This window comes from Pectinophora gossypiella, chromosome 4, assembly GCF_024362695.1.
Source record: "Pectinophora gossypiella chromosome 4, ilPecGoss1.1, whole genome shotgun sequence".
Taxonomy (NCBI): Eukaryota; Metazoa; Arthropoda; class Insecta; order Lepidoptera; family Gelechiidae; genus Pectinophora; species Pectinophora gossypiella.
Genome location: NC_065407.1, coordinates 16,361,481 through 16,378,721, shown reverse-complemented (window position 1 = coordinate 16,378,721; position 17,241 = coordinate 16,361,481). Strand labels below are relative to the sequence as shown.

The 17,241-nt window shown below is 34.5% G+C and overlaps 1 protein-coding gene across 1 annotated transcript in view; it reads right to left on the bottom strand.

Moving 5' to 3' along the window:
• The window catches only part of LOC126382366 (lysosomal acid glucosylceramidase-like), a 251,263-nt gene that overhangs the window by 213,518 nt on the left and 20,504 nt on the right, over positions 1-17,241 (bottom strand). The gene's annotated exons all lie outside the window — the stretch shown is intronic.

Here is a 17,241-nt window from a genome sequence, read left to right as displayed (position 1 = left end):
GTGCGCAAAACAAACAATGTCAAATAGCAATATTGCTTTTTAAGGTGAATTGCTTTGATGTGACCTTTTTAACACCCCTCCCGGGTCTGCATGACAACCGCGCTGCACGCGGCGCGAATTATATTGAGCGGTTCGACCAATACACGATACGAATGCTATCTACGTAGATGGACGTGAAACGGCTATTGATCGGCGGCGCGATATATACCGTGCAGAGCCTACTGATTCAAGTATAGACTATGAATTGTCGTAATTTCGACGCCTTCTTATTTATAGGTGCCGATTCTTGCACACGATATCTAACTTTATATTAAGTTATACCTGTCATTTTCTTAACCACCGAAAAGGAAAGGGACGGGTAATCGAAAGGCACAAAATTTATGGGCCACGTCGATTTCAGGCCGAAATTTAAACAACCCTGCCAAAATTTTACATTGGCTAAATTCGACAGAATTCAGTGGACAGCACATGTCAAAGGGGTATGATTAGCCCGGGTACATTCATTTTAAAATGAACAGCTCTCAATCACCCGTCTCTTTCCATTTCAGCGAAAAAGAATATGACAGGTATAACTTAATGTACAATTACATGGTGTGTACAGGAATCAGGGCCATTATGTCTGTAAAAATTATTATTATTGGGCCCTAACTGACATTAGAATTCGAAATTTGAATCAAAATTAGAATGTATAATGATTATCATTATCACACATCTAGTGATAAAAATTACAACAATTGGTAGATTTTAAAATTTTGATAATGCCCTATTACTAAGAACGGAAAAGGCAGGTATGGGTAGTTTTTTTAATGAGTATTGATTGCATCAGATGTGGAAAATACACCATCGTATGTTCAGTCATGAGCAATATAATGTACCCACTTTAGGACTCTGTCGCACTAACATATTTGACATTTAGTGAGACTTACAGTTCCATTTGTCAAACAAGTTAATGTGACATGGTACCAAAGTGTATACATATTAATGCTCGTGACCGTTCGTAAAGACAAAAAGTTGTTCATTTTTATAATGCAATTTTAATATTCTTATAGACTTACTCGTAAAACGGGTTTATATCAATATACTTGCTGCCTTACCAATAAAAATAAACAACCGGTGAACGTGTACACAAAGTGGGAATTGAACCTGGACCTTCAGACTTTGAGCCCAACGTTCTAACCGCTAGACCATGGAGGCTTTTAAGCCAGTTCTTGAGGCTATTGACATATAATTGAATCTTATTATCAAAATAATTCGATGGAACTTTGCTTGGCTGTCAAATCCTTAAACACATGTTTGCCGTTTCTTTTATATTTTATTGGTAAGTCGGTTAATATATTTAGATGATAATTATACTCATAATACATGTCACTGTCTCAGTAGATAGGTGTTGAAATGATTGTGATAATACAGTAAAATTTTATTGTGACCTCATCATATATTGCGTAATGAGAATATACAATTGGTTTGGTAGCTACATAACCGGTCTATTCAAAGAGAAATGGACCTCTTCTTCTCTGACGTTCTGATTATTTCAAATTCGCTCCAAAAAAGTTCCGACAGTATTGGCTAAACGGCGAAGAAACAGTGCATCTGTTAAGGTTATTTATTCTAGGGTTTTTTATTACTTGTAAACCGGGTAATTAAGCGAATGACTTCATTCACTTAATATCTGGCCTGCGGGTGACTTTACACGTTTCTATTTTTTTGTAGTTGTAGTTAACTTGCCTTAATGGATATATGAGGCGGGTCAGTTTACTCCGAACGAAGAATGAAGAGGTAATTTGGTACTAAAATGTTGTAATTGATATTTTCTATGTAGGAAAGCATTGAAAGAAGTCAACTGACCCAGGCGAGTAGGCTAAACAGAATGAAATGTGTAAACTCACCCGCAGGCCAGATATTAAGTGGGCGACTTGGCACTTAACCCTTATAATCTGACTTGGGTGTGAGCATATGTGTATGCGTCTAATACAAGATTATTATACCAAAGAGTAAGTGATCAAACTGCTAGTATATTTTCGTGATGCGAATTGTTAATTAATTTACTTATTTTATTAAGAACAAATTCGTTGACCATTCCTGTTATGTTGTTTCTTATAATTAAGTTTTGTGTTGTAAGACGTTCTACGGGAAAATGTTCTCTAAAGACTGAACTTTATGATATACTTAAGCCTGAGAAAAAAAAATCATGCAGGGTGTTAGTGATATCGTAACAAATACTGAGGGGGGTGACTCAGCTCATGATTCTGAGTTAATATCAAGTTGCTCCGTCGCAAATTCATGAAAATTTTGATATTAACTCAAAATCATGGTCTAAATCATGTCTCAAAGTTTTCGTTACGATGTCACTAACATCCTTGTGTGAACATAATAAAGTAAACGTATAGATATGAAAAAGAACCTCTTTCCATAGAACGTCAAACAATATTGTGGTTTGTAATGACCATAGCTCAAGAGGCTCTATAAGATGTATACTTACTACAGGGGCATTGGGGTCAAACGAAAACATATTCTTTTTAAATATGACATAGCTTCCATACATACTTAAATTCCTCCCTATTGGGGTAAACTTGACTGAATGTATCGATTCTCTTTAGATATTACAAAATCATCATTTTTTTTCCGCTGGTTACCTACCAATTTACTATTGAAGATTTTTTATGAATTTTAATTCTATTGCGAAATGAAAGCTATTTAAAGTAGCGACATTTTAGCGCCAAGATGGCCATTTTGACTCATTGCAATGAGGACTGAACCAAAGGTTTTATTACAGTGAAAAATAAAGTCTGTCCTGGTATGTTCGGGATAATTTCGAGGATGACATAACATAAACAGCCTATATCCGCCCCACTACTGCGAACATGCCTCCCCTCTATCAACCAGAGAGGGTATGGAGCATTCACCACACTACCACCATTGCGGGTTTGTGGCGGTGTTTTACGGCTAATAGTTGGCGGCTCAACGTGCCCTCCGAAGCACGGAATCATCTTAATTTTTCGAGCGTTCGAATGTCCTTACGAACATAGACCAAGACCACAGAGGCTGTTATTTCGAGAACAACTGAATGTATTTGCACGCGGTTTTCACTGTTGTGATTTGCATTTCTTAGTGACCAGGCCAAACCTCGAATCGGTAGTATGTAATATAATCTAATATGCACAAAAACTATACATTTTGTTACTTTATGATCTGCCTAGTTAAAATTCAAATATGTTATAATATATAAATAATATACTTCTCAACAAATGAAATGGAAACAGTTCCGAATTTTCGTCCAATAAAACACCAGCTTAATTAAATTTAAAATTTGAATTTGGAATATTAGCATTAAAAACCGTAAATACCCACTGTAAACTGACATATACTCGAATTTAATTCAATATTTTTCTGATAATTCTAGCGAAAAAAAAAACATGCGAGATGTTTCGATTTTTTGATGAGAAGTGTAATATCAGTTATTTAGTTAAGTTTGCATTTTTCGTACATTTTTGTTACGACTGTACATTGAGTAAGACTGATCCTAAACATTTTTTATTGTTTTAGTGTTTATTTGTAACATAATAAACATTTCAATGAAGTACTTGAAGAGTCTAATTTATTTCGTACCTACCATTACTTTTTGTATGGGAAAATAAAACTCAATTTAAGCTTCTATGCCATTTAATTACCTACACACATAATACATTTTAAGCAGGGGGGCTAAAAACGCCACATCGAAGCAATTCATGTAAAGAAGAAATATTGTTATTTGACATTTGATTGCATTGCGCACTTACTTTTATATGCGCAAATGTCAAATTGCAATATTCCTTTTTTAGATGAATTGCTTCGATATGGCCTTTTTGCCCCCCAGGTCTTTGCGTGGTACAACTATAATAATAATAATAAAAAAAAACGATTGATTGATGTGGGTGAATGAAACGATTGATGAATGTGGAGGGAGCAAGAGAAGTGTGTCAGAATCGAAGCAAATGGAATTCCGTAGTCTCTGCTTATTCCTGTGGGGTAGGCTTGAGTTTATCTACTTATACTTTTTCCGACATTTCGGAATCCACAGCGGTTGCAAGACGACTTACGAGCCGAGCGATTGTTACTATAAACAAGGTAAGTATAAGAAAAGAAAACCAGTTATGTTCAATCCTATGACAATCCGTCATTGCTATGATTGCTAGCCCTTGATGACGTAAGTGTTACCATTACATTGGTATCTCCAACATTCCAAGGACGTAAATTTTATTATTGAAAATTAAATGAATTACTGACTAATGTATTTAATTACTATTATTTGTCACATAATTAAAAGTCATTAAAACTGTACGTAAATCTTTTACTAAAAGTACAAAATTTCCTTGCAAAGTAAATTAAAAACATAGGACGTGGGTAATTTATGTTTTACGAAATGGCACGTAGGGTGGGATGACGTCAGCTGGGCTAACCTTGAAATGCTAGCTGTCAGTTTTGAGCATACCTGGTTTTCTTATACCATGACTATGAAGATATTGTCTACCGTCATTTTATTGTTATTCATTTGTCGGAAGCCAGTACGTAACATTCATAATGTCCACGAATATTTCAGATGATAAATTGCGAGATTTCAATCTGAACTCACCAAAGACAAAAAAAGAGCAGTTAAAAATCTGTTATGTGAACTAACTTAATGCGGGCCTCTAAAAAACCTATTATGTGTAACCTAACCCAATGTGGGATCTCTAAAAGTATAATTTTTTTTTTCATACCTACCCACAAACATAAATGAAGTCACGGGGTAAGCAGATATACAGAGAATTGAATCGTTTTAAATTTTATTTTTGCTTATTTTTCATAATTAAAAACGAAATAAAAAATAAGTCAAATATGTCAAATGAGTGATGAAAGTACATTTCGTTCTTAATGAATAAGGTACGTACTTTTTTATTTATTAAAAATACGTTGATACTTTATTTATTAACATTGGTGCTAATTCCTGTAAACACCATCTAATTTTATTTTAGGTTATATCTGTCATTTTCTTATCCGCCGAAAAGGAAAGGGACGGGTAATCGACAAGCATAAAATTTATGGAACACACGTCAATTTTAAGCACAAATCTAAAACAACCGTCTAAAAATTCGCCCGGGTTATTCATTTATTTACTCATTCTTCCTAAAATTAAGAGCTGTCAATCATCCGTCCCTTTCCTTTTCGGCGGATAAGAAAATGACAGATATAACCTAAAATAAAATTAGATGGTGTTTACAGGAATTAGCACCAATATCTATCTAAGTAGGTACTCTTTCAGCTTTGATGACCATATTGTTCATTTACTCGAACTCTGCGGTTTGAAATGCGCCCGAATCTAGAACAAAAATATACATTATATTCAAATCATATGTCTATACATAAAAGTATTATGCTATAGGCGATGGCAACTCCACAAGTAATCAGAAGAAAACTTGCAGCCCTTAAAAAAGGCCACATGAAAGCAATTCATCTAGAAAAGCAATATTGCTATTTGACTTTTGTGTGCATCACATCACTAATAATGAGAGCCACGCTCTTGTCGGTGTAGCATTCTCCATGCTACTTTTTAGGGGAAAAATAGGGCTGTGAAAAAAGAGGGAACTCTTGCCCTCCGTACCGCCCGACTTTTGGTGGCAAGGGTGTACTGTCGCCAAAAGATGTTTTCGGGGTACCGAACAGAGCATAGTATCCAGCTTGTTGGTAGTGTGACTAGGGATCGACGATTCAAATGACAAATTGCAATATTGCTTTTTTAGAAGAATTGCTTCGAGATGTGCCTTTTTAGCTCCCAGGACAGACAAAATGCATTTTGGGACGAAATGTTTCGAATTCAATTCGTGTGTTTTGGGCTTGGTCACATCGTGTGGTGAAGTGATCGAACCTCCACACTACACACCACTCCACCTCTTACTTCAGGGTTCAGGGGGCTAGTAACTCAGGGTTTCTTCTTGTCGAAGCGGACCCTGTGAAAAACTGCTTGGGAGATGAATGAGGTATAATCCCTTCTTCTTTCCATAGCGCGCCGTTACACCGCTGCCTGTCGCAAAGACCAGAGTGCCGCAGCGCTCCTCACTTGTCCGACAAAGTGATGATTGCCGCATTTGCGAAGCTAGTCTACAAAAAAAACATGCCAGAAATTCGAGATTCATTCGTCATGGGATAGAAATGGAATGACATTAGCGCGGTAAGTTTGGCTTCTAATTTATACTTATTTTTATTCAATACTTGTTTGACTTGCTTGTCTGTTCAATTACTTATTAATGTAGGATAATCTAAAACTAGCAAAAACACAAACTTACGAAAGGAGTTCACACTTGGGTATAACTATATAGATAACTAGTTATGATAAGACACTAGACAAACTAAAAATATCATCGATTTTTTTTAGCATTTTACGACTAACCTACCTATCGACCTATTTACGTGTTCGTTGACGGAATTCACGGAGTTATTAAATTCTTTAGTTAGGTACTTACTAATGTTATAATTATAATTGCATTGCATAGTCGAATTGGGATTGCTTGGAATGTCTATGTGTAATTTGTGTTAATAAATAAATAAGTAAAATGAAAATGAGTTAAAATAAGATACCCTATACAGGATGTTGTGATATTGTAACGAAAACTTTGAGGGTTGGTGAAACTTTGAAGGTACGCCCCACCAATTTGCTATTAGACTACACCGTAACCTTGACGCTTCGGGCAGAATCAAATAATAAAAAAAACAACATTTTTTATTGTTCATAATTGGTGCTATTTCCTGCTGATGCCATCTTATTTTATTTTAAGTTTTATCTGTCATTTTCTTATCCGCTAAAAAGAAAGGGACGTGTAATCGACAAACATAAAATTTATGGAGCATACGTCAATTTTAACTTGCAACCTAAAACAACCATCTAAAAATTTTACATCGGCCAATAATCCGACAGAGTTAAGTAGACAGCACGTCAAACGGATTGCATACCAGCGAGATGCCTATTTAATTCGCCCGGGTTATTCATTCGTTCTGAAATTAAATTGTTAACAATCATCCGTCCTTTTTCTTTTCGGCGGATAAGAAAATGACGGGTATAACTTAAAATAAAATTAGGAGATGTCTGCAGGAATCGGGGCCGCGGGTACATAATGTTTACACAGCCAGGTTCTTAATTTACATTGCAAATAGTAGGTGCGTCGGTGCCTGTGCTAGGTAAACCTGTATTACAGGCACCAGCGCCCTCCTCTAGATTGTGAGTGAACATAAATAAACACTGAGGAATACCTGTTGGAATCCAATAAGTGGAAAGCCAGCATTGATTTCAAAGGACGTGTTGGCAAATCTAATAACCTCTTACATCAAGAGGATTTAGTTCAACCTTTACACTTTCGATATCTATCGTATCTACTTACCAAAACAATTCTTATTTTTAAAACAATTTATAGTCTAAAAAGCCAATATTGTATGCCAATGTCGCCGCTGTCTTCCTGTAGATAGTGAAGCTTCCACAAGAACTATTGGAACACGCACAAGAGCACATTTCCTTTACTATTCCTGTGCTGTGACCAATAGTTGTTTTGGGCTTCTTTTTTTCTTCTTCACATCTTCATTCCCTGCAATAATCGAACTGAAATGAAATAAAAATGAAAATAAATGAGAAAAAGAAAATAAGACACGTTTATCAAGTTTTAATTTATAATAAAAACAAAATTCTTTACACGCAGAGGCGATATGGAGAGCTTTCTAGTAGAGCTTACATGCGCATCGTGATAAAATTTTATCGATTCTGACGATATAATAATGTCATTTTGTCGATTGGTGCTAATATGTGAACCCAAATAAGTCGTGTCGTTCTGTCAAAATACGAACTAAATCACGTGGCATGCATGTTAGGGAAACAAACTTATCGATTTCGATAAAATTGATTGAATTGATCGATAATTTTATCACATTGCGCAAGTTAGCCCTGCTGGTCGGCTTTGGCTTTTTGGTTCTTTTTTCGACAGTTTTAGCACGTGTTCACACAGATTCTCCGGTTTAATCCCTCTTCCCGATTTGCAATGCTCGCGATATCTCCTCTGTATGCTGGAATAATCTTAACGACTATAAACACACTCGGTTAGTCACTGCAAGTCGAAATGGTTAGTCTGAAGCAGATAAGGAGGGTAAAAATGGCCACATTGAAGCAATTCATCTAAGAAAACAATATTGATATTTGACATTTGTTAGCATTGCGCACTTACTTTACAAATGTCAAATTGCAATATTGCTTTCTTAGATGAATTGCTTCAATGTGGTCTTTATAACCCCCAAGTAGTACCTATGTTTAAAAAGCGCAACTGTTGTTAAAGCGCCCATAAGCGCGCGCGCGCGATACCCAAGGATTTCTTACGTTTTTCAAGAATAAAAGTTATCACGATACTATAGGATGGAAGTCCTCGTCCTGTGTTACATGGGACTTAAACATGGCTGGCAAAGGAGTGGGTGAACTGTATAGACTATAAACTTTAGGGATACAGGCGAGATTCTGTTATTGTCTGTGCATTAGCATCTAGTACCTACCGGGGTTCAATCCCAGTGGGATTAATTTAGGAACTGAACTTACCTCCTAGATTGACACTCTGAGTGTAATCGTTAAGGCTTCGTATAATGTATCGATAAAAAAAAACTTGACTTTGTCTTGGGAAGAATCAACCCTTCAGGTATCAGTCACTGATTGAGTAGACTGACTAAATTCACGGCTCACTTTATGATCGTATAATTACTTGAGGTCATGTGTGAATACTTGAAAAATAGAAATAGAAATACTCTTTATTTGCTTCTTTTTGCTTTTTTGCTTTGCCATTCGTTAAGATTATTTCATGTTAGAAATTAAAAGTAAATGAATAGAAAGAGAACACATTTTAGCACAAGTAGTAGTGGAGAGTTATTTTGCAGATTCTAAGCTTAGTGCTCACAGAACCGGGAAGCGAGACAAAAGAGCACGGGGATTTGAAGCCCCGTGCAAAATTCTGATTCCTTATAGGTTCGGAAAACGCGTGACTTATTTATTTATTTTATTTAATTATTTTATTTATTTATTTTATTTATTTATTTTATTTATTTATTATATCGTAGTGTCACGGGCTCGAGTCCCGGCTCAAACTATAAACCACTGATTTCGAATTTATGAGTTTGAATTCATGTTTGGATCATAGATAATTGATATCACGTGGTGTCCAGGATTTGTGTCCGATTAATGGCAATAAGCTCGCTCATATTACTTGGGACTTAAACAGCTGGAGAGGCTTCGCATCGTCCTTCATTATGCGCACTGCTAGGGTGTAGGAATTCTTTGCCTTCTGTATTTCCGAATGCATATAACCCGGGTGCTTTTAAGGCCAGAGTGAACAGGCTCCTCGCTCCTTCTTAGGCCTCTTCAATGCCTTCGGGCAAGTCTGGGGCCAAGAAAAAATCCATCAAAGGTAAAAAAGAGGAGTGGGTGCGTATACTATATAGGCGATATAAGCGTGAAGCTATGCTATGATAAAATCCCAATTTCCCAGGTCTCTGTGCAGCAAAGATTAAATATAAAATTCTGCACTGAACAATCCACTACTCATTGTATGAAATCACAAAAAGGTACAATTACATTTTATTCGGCAAGTACTTGTAACATCAGGGGGCACGGCAGTGCCTCCGCCAAGTCTTTCTAAAATTATGTTTACAGGACGTAAGAGCGCTACATAATAACAGAAAGTAGACTCCGTTCGATAAGTGTGAGGTTTGACATTCTAGGCAATGTTCGTCTCCTCCGTCTTGTATATATCAACACAAATAATTTCGCCCATTCTTTTCTTTTTCCTTTTTACTTGTCGTGGTAAAGAAGTCTTAGCACGGATAGTATAACTGGTATAACAATACAATAACAATTAATAATTACACTGACAATTCATTGTTCCATAAAATACTACAGTTTTAACAAACAATGTACTTATCTACTAATTTACAGATGTATATTATCTGAACATGTCACATGTTTTATCGCACAAGATTGACAACACTTCAAGTTGCTATTAACATTCAAGTTCAGGCATTAAACAGGGATTCTCACATCAAATTGAATATCGAACTGAGTATTGACGCTATGGGAAGCGTAGTTTAGCATTCGATAGTAATAACCAAATCTGAGAACCCGGTTTAAAACCTAGACAGTACATTATAAGATAAAAATAAAAGAAAATGGGCGAAACTGGCCAAGAACCTGCACTGATAAGACCTTTTTAAGCTTTCATTACATGCAAGTCTCGTTAGTTGGGGTTCTTGGACCAAATTCCATTATATGTTTGGTCATAATCATTTATCTTTATAACAGGCTCAGACCCGTAGTACCTACATTCCAATTAAAATACAATAATAAAAAGTAAAATTCCACAAGTGACAGGATAATCTGGTATGTAAATGAATTGTCGATCCCTATATTTCTATCTATAATTTATCTGAAGGCAACAATGATTATCGTGTAAAAATATATTATTCACTCAAGATATTTTAGGGAAAGAAAAAGAAAACAGAATCAACGAAGTTTCAGTGAAAGATATATAATTAGTATAAGTGTTGCTATATAACATAAAAACATCACGCCGGCATCCCAGAAAGGGGTAAGCAGAGGTGTATAGTATACACACAAGCAAAGCTGTATAGGAGAAGTAAACGATAATGACATGCCGATTTTTTCTAATGATGCATGCAATGATAAATGAACTATAAAAGTAGGTACAGAAGTTTAAAATAATTATAGCTAAGTTTCTCTAAATAGCGCACAATAACAAGTGTGCACTGGTGGACAAAAAAAATCGACTTAAGATTTGTTATCGGGCATTTGGAAAAAAATACTCCGGTCTACGCAAATTATTATCTGACATATAATTTACGTTTATTTTTTTTTTACTTTTTATACTTTCCTTTTTAAAATAATACTTACTCACTTATGTGTCATAACACATAATTTTTGACTACAAAAATAGTCATTACTGTATACCAGAGTATACAGAGTTAATTTTTGTAGTCCGTTATTAAAAACCCGGCAACAGAACTTGAGTCGATTTTTTGTCCAGCAGTGTATTAAATAAAAAAAGAAAAGAAAGAATGTTGCACAAAATTAATATGTAATATTTATCCATTCGTAGAAGTAGCTCCCTATTAGGTATTGCCCATGCGTAAATGGTTTATTTTTTATATTTTTTTAATGAGGGTCTTTCCAGACTACTTTTCCCAAAAATAATATAGATGGCACTGTCCAGATTCAATGTGATAATTATCTATTTTTTTCATAACTCTAGTATATGACTATTAAAAAATATAATGTAATGACATAAATATAATATAATATGTTTTTGTTACATTCATTTTGTATAGCTTATTTATAATGCATACTATTTTAGAACTAGACGTGTTAAGTACTTACTATTTATTAAGTAATATGTGTTGTACACAGCCTCGCGTAAGCGGGGCGTGTTATATACCTAAGGGGTATTTTTTTGCTTTTAAAACGACTGCCAATCGTAAGTTTACCGAATAAAAACTGTTATGATTGGGAAATTGAAAAACTTATGAAACGATCCTACTATGTAAGTACCTTTTTTATGAAAACGATTTTTTTTTATTTTTGAATAACTAAGCGAATCAATACTTGTACGTTTCCAGTTAACGCCCCGCTCATGAGAAGGTATGTACAGTCTACACTTGGTCAGCATAACTAATAAATCTACATGATCGCAAAAAAAATCATAAAATAAAATTTACGGTATTGAAAGTGTAACGGATGCTATTCTCTAAGGCGCAGATAAATGACAGCACTGCAGCAGTCATTGCTGACGAGCATCAGTAGAATAGTTTGATATACTTAGACGAGATATTTTTCTTCTGTCTTCCGCGGTTAGCCGACGAAAATTTAGACGTATGCGTCAATGAATCAGCGCGAAAACTTTTGGAGAGTAACAGTATAGCATATTGGCATGTACCTACGGTCTTGAACATTACCGTTTACCCTCTATATAGAACCCTGTCACGGGTTCTTTATAACCTTTGACATCTATTGAGTCTGCTATATTGTCAAATAAAAAGAAATAAAAAAAAATGTGACATGGTTCTATAGTGTATACATATAAATGCTCGTGACCGTTTTATAGTGCCTTGTTGACACCTTGAATCGTCGTTAGTAGATATTTAGGTCTTAAAATTATGATGTTCTGATGCTCCTAGCATCTACGTATTTAGGTCTTCCGCGTAGAGTATGAAATGCCCGCAATAGCCGCTGTCACACGCACAAGAGTATGGTCAGACTAATCTTGTGCAGTGGCCAGCAGCTGCTTTGGGATTCACCATCATCAGCTCAGTTCTGGTCAACTCTTCGACTGCTGGTAGCGAGCTTCGGGAGAAATAGCTGGTTAAAGGCGTGACGCAACTCAGAGGGGATTAACGATATTTTGAAACTGTTTTTATTTATGCGATATTTTAGTGGATATTCTGTGTAATTTTCAGAAGGACTAAAAAGGACACATTTAATCAATTCATCTAAAAAAGCATGTACCTTTATACGCGCAAAAGGCCAATTGCAATATTGGTTTTTTTAATAAAATGCTTTTAGACTCCTAGATTTTTTTAATACCTACTGATTTTTTAGGGATTTTTAATATTGGCCAAATCGCGATTTAATTTCTAAGTTAAGCTTAATGTACACAAAATCGGGAATACGACGCGCGCCGGCGTGCGGGACTTATTGTACGATGTCATAGAATGTCCCGTACCCGCTTGTCCTCCCGGCCAAGTAGTTAATGCCATCTGATACAACACTACAATCTTTTGTATCACTCTAGAACAAATTTTATTTCATTTCATAAGTCGCGTGAATAAAAGCGCGTTTGTCCAGTTTTCTCGACTCTGTGTGGCAAGCATTATAGTTTTGCCATGTGTCTGTTTATCAGTCAGTATCTCACTGGATTTTTCGTTATAATTTTGTACGTAGATTTATCCCTCCTTTTTCAGTTTCCCTCTAAGTTGTGTCGTCTGTATACTCCGATACTTGATCAAAATTCCCAATAATTATACTTGTATAAAAAAGGAACATGTATTGAAAGACATTTTTTTTTTTCATTTAAAGTACAAATAATATTTTAAATGAAACAATGATTTAAGAAAATAGTAATAATGAATGAAGTAAAAAGGAAAATGATCACGTACGAAGTCAAAAAAAAAAAGACATAATAATATTAAGAAATAGAAACAAACAATTTACTTAAGTATATATTAGAAAGTTATAAGTACATAAATGATAGAAAAAAATTAAATAAAGAAATCGAATACAGAATGACTTATAAATGAAAATGCAACTATATTTCTTAAGAATGATTTTAGGTATAGCTACTAAAAAGTGAAAAAATCCTATAAAAGTTACTATGCTATTATAATTCAAAGACAAACTAACGCCGTAAAAAAAACAAACTACGAAACACCGCAAAAAAACTCTCATACGCTTTTAAATCTCGACCTAATTTGACAACTTTAACTACGTTATTAAAAAACTAATTCCCCTTTAATAAGAACAGCAACACTTTTAAAAACAGAACCGAATTTTAAAAGTATTATGTCAGAGTCAGGTGGCTTGATAAAAAAGAACTGTCGTATCGGATAGCGGTGAAGCCCCGAGGTAACGGAAACCATACACCCTACACAGCCGGCTTAGCTCCATGCATGCGTAATCTATATAATGTAGAGCGGCAATAAGTCCTTATTATTTAATAGACTTAATATGTATTAAAAAGATTACTTTTTATTTTATTTTTTATATTAAAATTAAAAATTACATAATTCTACAATAAAATCAGTCAAAAAACCCGCTAAAAATCGCACCGGAAAGTCCGCGATTTCTTTTCGATTTTTTCTTTTTTTTTTAAGAGAATATATTTAAGAATAACACCCGCGTTACTCAAAATATTCTTTTTTTCATTTAATGAATATGTTATTAGACTTCTGAGCATTTCAGTAAGGACTGAATTTAGACTTACGGCTTTTGTTACTAGGTAGGTATAAATATACAAGAATTATTCGTAGATAAACGGCCTCTCAGAGACTGACATCCCTTTTTAATGATACCTAGAGTTGGAGTTACACAGAACATTTTTTTTTTTTAATAAATTACTGAATAATATAAAACTTTGGAAAAATTAAATCATATTCTTATAAATCGATAATAGGATTCACTTGCTTTTCAGAATTCTGTAATACAGAATTACAGACCACATTTGGTCAATCAATGCGCATTTATTAATATCTAGAATAAAACTTTGTCATTTATTAGTTTTCACATTGTGTTTTTTTTAATTTTACAAATTAAGTAGGTAGGTGGGTACCTATGTAATAAAAACCTTATATAAATCATCGTATACAAATTTTAAAAAGTTATTACAAAATATATTTTTTATAGAAATATGTGAAATAAGTCAGTGTTGACTAGGTTTATTTAGTTATCACTGACTGAGTACAGTAAACTGTACAAAAAATATATACATTTTGATAAGAAAACTGCCAACGATACCTAACCACGTTTAAAAATAAAAGTAATATTTGTCAAAAATAAAACTAAACCGATCTCCACTCCTATGTATAAATAAAAAAAAACTTTACAATACTCACTTCTAAAACCCGCAAAGAAAACAACCGAAATTCAAAAATAAACTTGAAGCCACCATAAAATAGTTAAAAAATAATATTTTAATAAACTTAAGGGTTGAAAGTACGTGTTACCACTGTAGTCGTCAGGGTGCGAATGAAGTGGTGAAGCCTGCTACAGCTTGCTACCATACAAGTTCCGCCTATGTCCTGTTCGCTACCCTTAATACCACTTAGGCTGTGAAATACGAGAGACAAGCGTTTTTTAAAAAAGCCTCTCTAGTTTGTCTTATCTATCTATTTATTTATTTATCTTAATATCTTGGAAGCACAACAGCTATCAGTACGGAAAAAAAAATAAGTAAAAACAATAATTAAGTAGCTAAATGTTTGTACGTTTTCTTTGTGTGCAATAAAGTATATTTGATTTGATTTGACTTGATCAATACCAACAATTTACATTTATTTTGTACTATATAGAATTGTTAAGTTTATTTAGGTAAGTATATTGTTTGTTGTTACCAAGTTAGAGCCCTTAGCGCTATCCATTTGTCCGGCCAAGCAGTTAATGCCATTTGTGACAAATCTACAAGTAGTCGGGTAAAAAAATATAGTAAGCGTTTCACTTGGACCAACGTAATTTCACCCGTGACAAAAACAATGTACTTACTTATTTCATATTTTATTCCACTCTAAATACTATTTATAAATATAAAAAACTAATAATAAAGTTGTCTTAGTTTTATTTATCCAGGCAAACATTACATTTTGTAGTAAAAAATATGAAATAAAAGAAAAACCTACAGCAAAAAAGCGAAAAGTAATAATTAAAAATATACAAAAATAAAATAGGTGCAATATTTTCGACCCAAAATGTACCTTCATTCAAATATACGTTTAGAGCACCTTACCATGGTGTTCAAGATACTATATTTAATTATCTTCAGTAGATAGTAAGTATCAAATCCGTTATTTTTTACAGTTGCAAAATAGACATAAATTGATAGCCAAATGTGAAAACAGAATCAAAATTACAGCCATCCGAAATCAGAAATTTAGAAGGACGTGACATTAGGAACTCATGTCGTTAGATTAGATGTTCCTAGTGCCAACAAAGCTACAATCAACTACATACAAATGCAGTTTTAATAGAATGCGACAGGGTATGCTCCTACCACTGACTTTAATTATAAATATCTCCGGCGTTGGACAAGATATTTAAACAACGTATTTCAGAATAATCTTCAGATTGTCCATGGGAGTAGATTGATGAAAAGAATAAAAAACAGTCTACTGTTATTGCAAAATTTGACCACAAACTCTCCTGATGATAAGTGACGATGTGGTCTAGGTTAGACCACGTCTACCTAGCAAATGCCTATTCACTCTAGCTTTGAAGACTTAATAACGCGTTGGGACAACAGACGACGGAAGACAGTTCCAGTCCTTCGCTGTTGGCATCAAAAAGGAAGAGACGCAACGTTTAGTGCGGATTGGTGGTATATCCACAACATAAGGATGAAATGCCTGCCGACGCCTAGTTGCCCGTAGATGGAATGTAGTTGAAGAAGAAAAAAAACTTAAAGTTGAAGACTTGTTGTCGATTTCCGCTGCTATTGGATATTTGACTGGGTCAAAGATAAATTATAAAATGCTAACGTAGAAATAGAAGTCAGTCTAAGATGATCAAAAATCAAGCTCATTTGACTATTCGATTTAAGTATTTTCAAATTTTATTTATGAATGAAGTAACAATGAGTAGTACGTTTCAACTCTTTTATTGATGACGTCACAGGACAGTATTTCCATACAAACACCAGAGAAGACTTTCGTTTTGACGTTTCGTAAAAAGCATTTCATTTGACTAGGTTGTCAAGTATGTTGTGTATTGTAAGTTTATGTTCTTATGTTATCTAATAAACTATCCTAGGCTGAAGTTACATAGAATCAAAACTAGGCAATGAAGGGCTGTAGACAGTAGCAGGAGGCGCGGAAGCCGTAGCAAGGCAGCGGCGCCGGCAGCGTTACAGGATTAGTGACCTAACCGCCACAAAGATTCCAAATGGTTTCCATTGCACCACCGTCAACTACATTGTTTCAATAAATATAATAACTCGTGTATTTTTATGGTGGCTTCAAGTTTTATTTTGTTGAATTCATATTTTTTTGTCGAATTTGAATAGAATTATAATAGAAATAGTTTATTATAAAAGGACGTCCCAAGACAATAACATCATTTAAAATTTTCACAGATAATTACAAAAAACACACACAACTCACGACGTCAACACGACACCGTACGACATCGTATCAACAGTGGCTGCAGGTAGTCTTTGATTACTGTTTTACTTAAATTATTATATATTATTTGTGGCTCTGCCCAAGCCGTTAGGGATGTATGTATGTATGTAATTACAAAAAAGCAAGACGGATGTTCGTCAAAATGATCATAAGGTGGTGAGGTGGTAAGGTGGTGGTGAACAATAGTGTTGCTAATATGTTTTATTACTGATTGTAATCTGTTACTACAAGCCTCAATCTCTGTAGCGAGAAAAATAGCTCTAAGTACAAGCGTTTTCCGCCAAATGTACAGTTAACATAATTATGTGCTGTTGC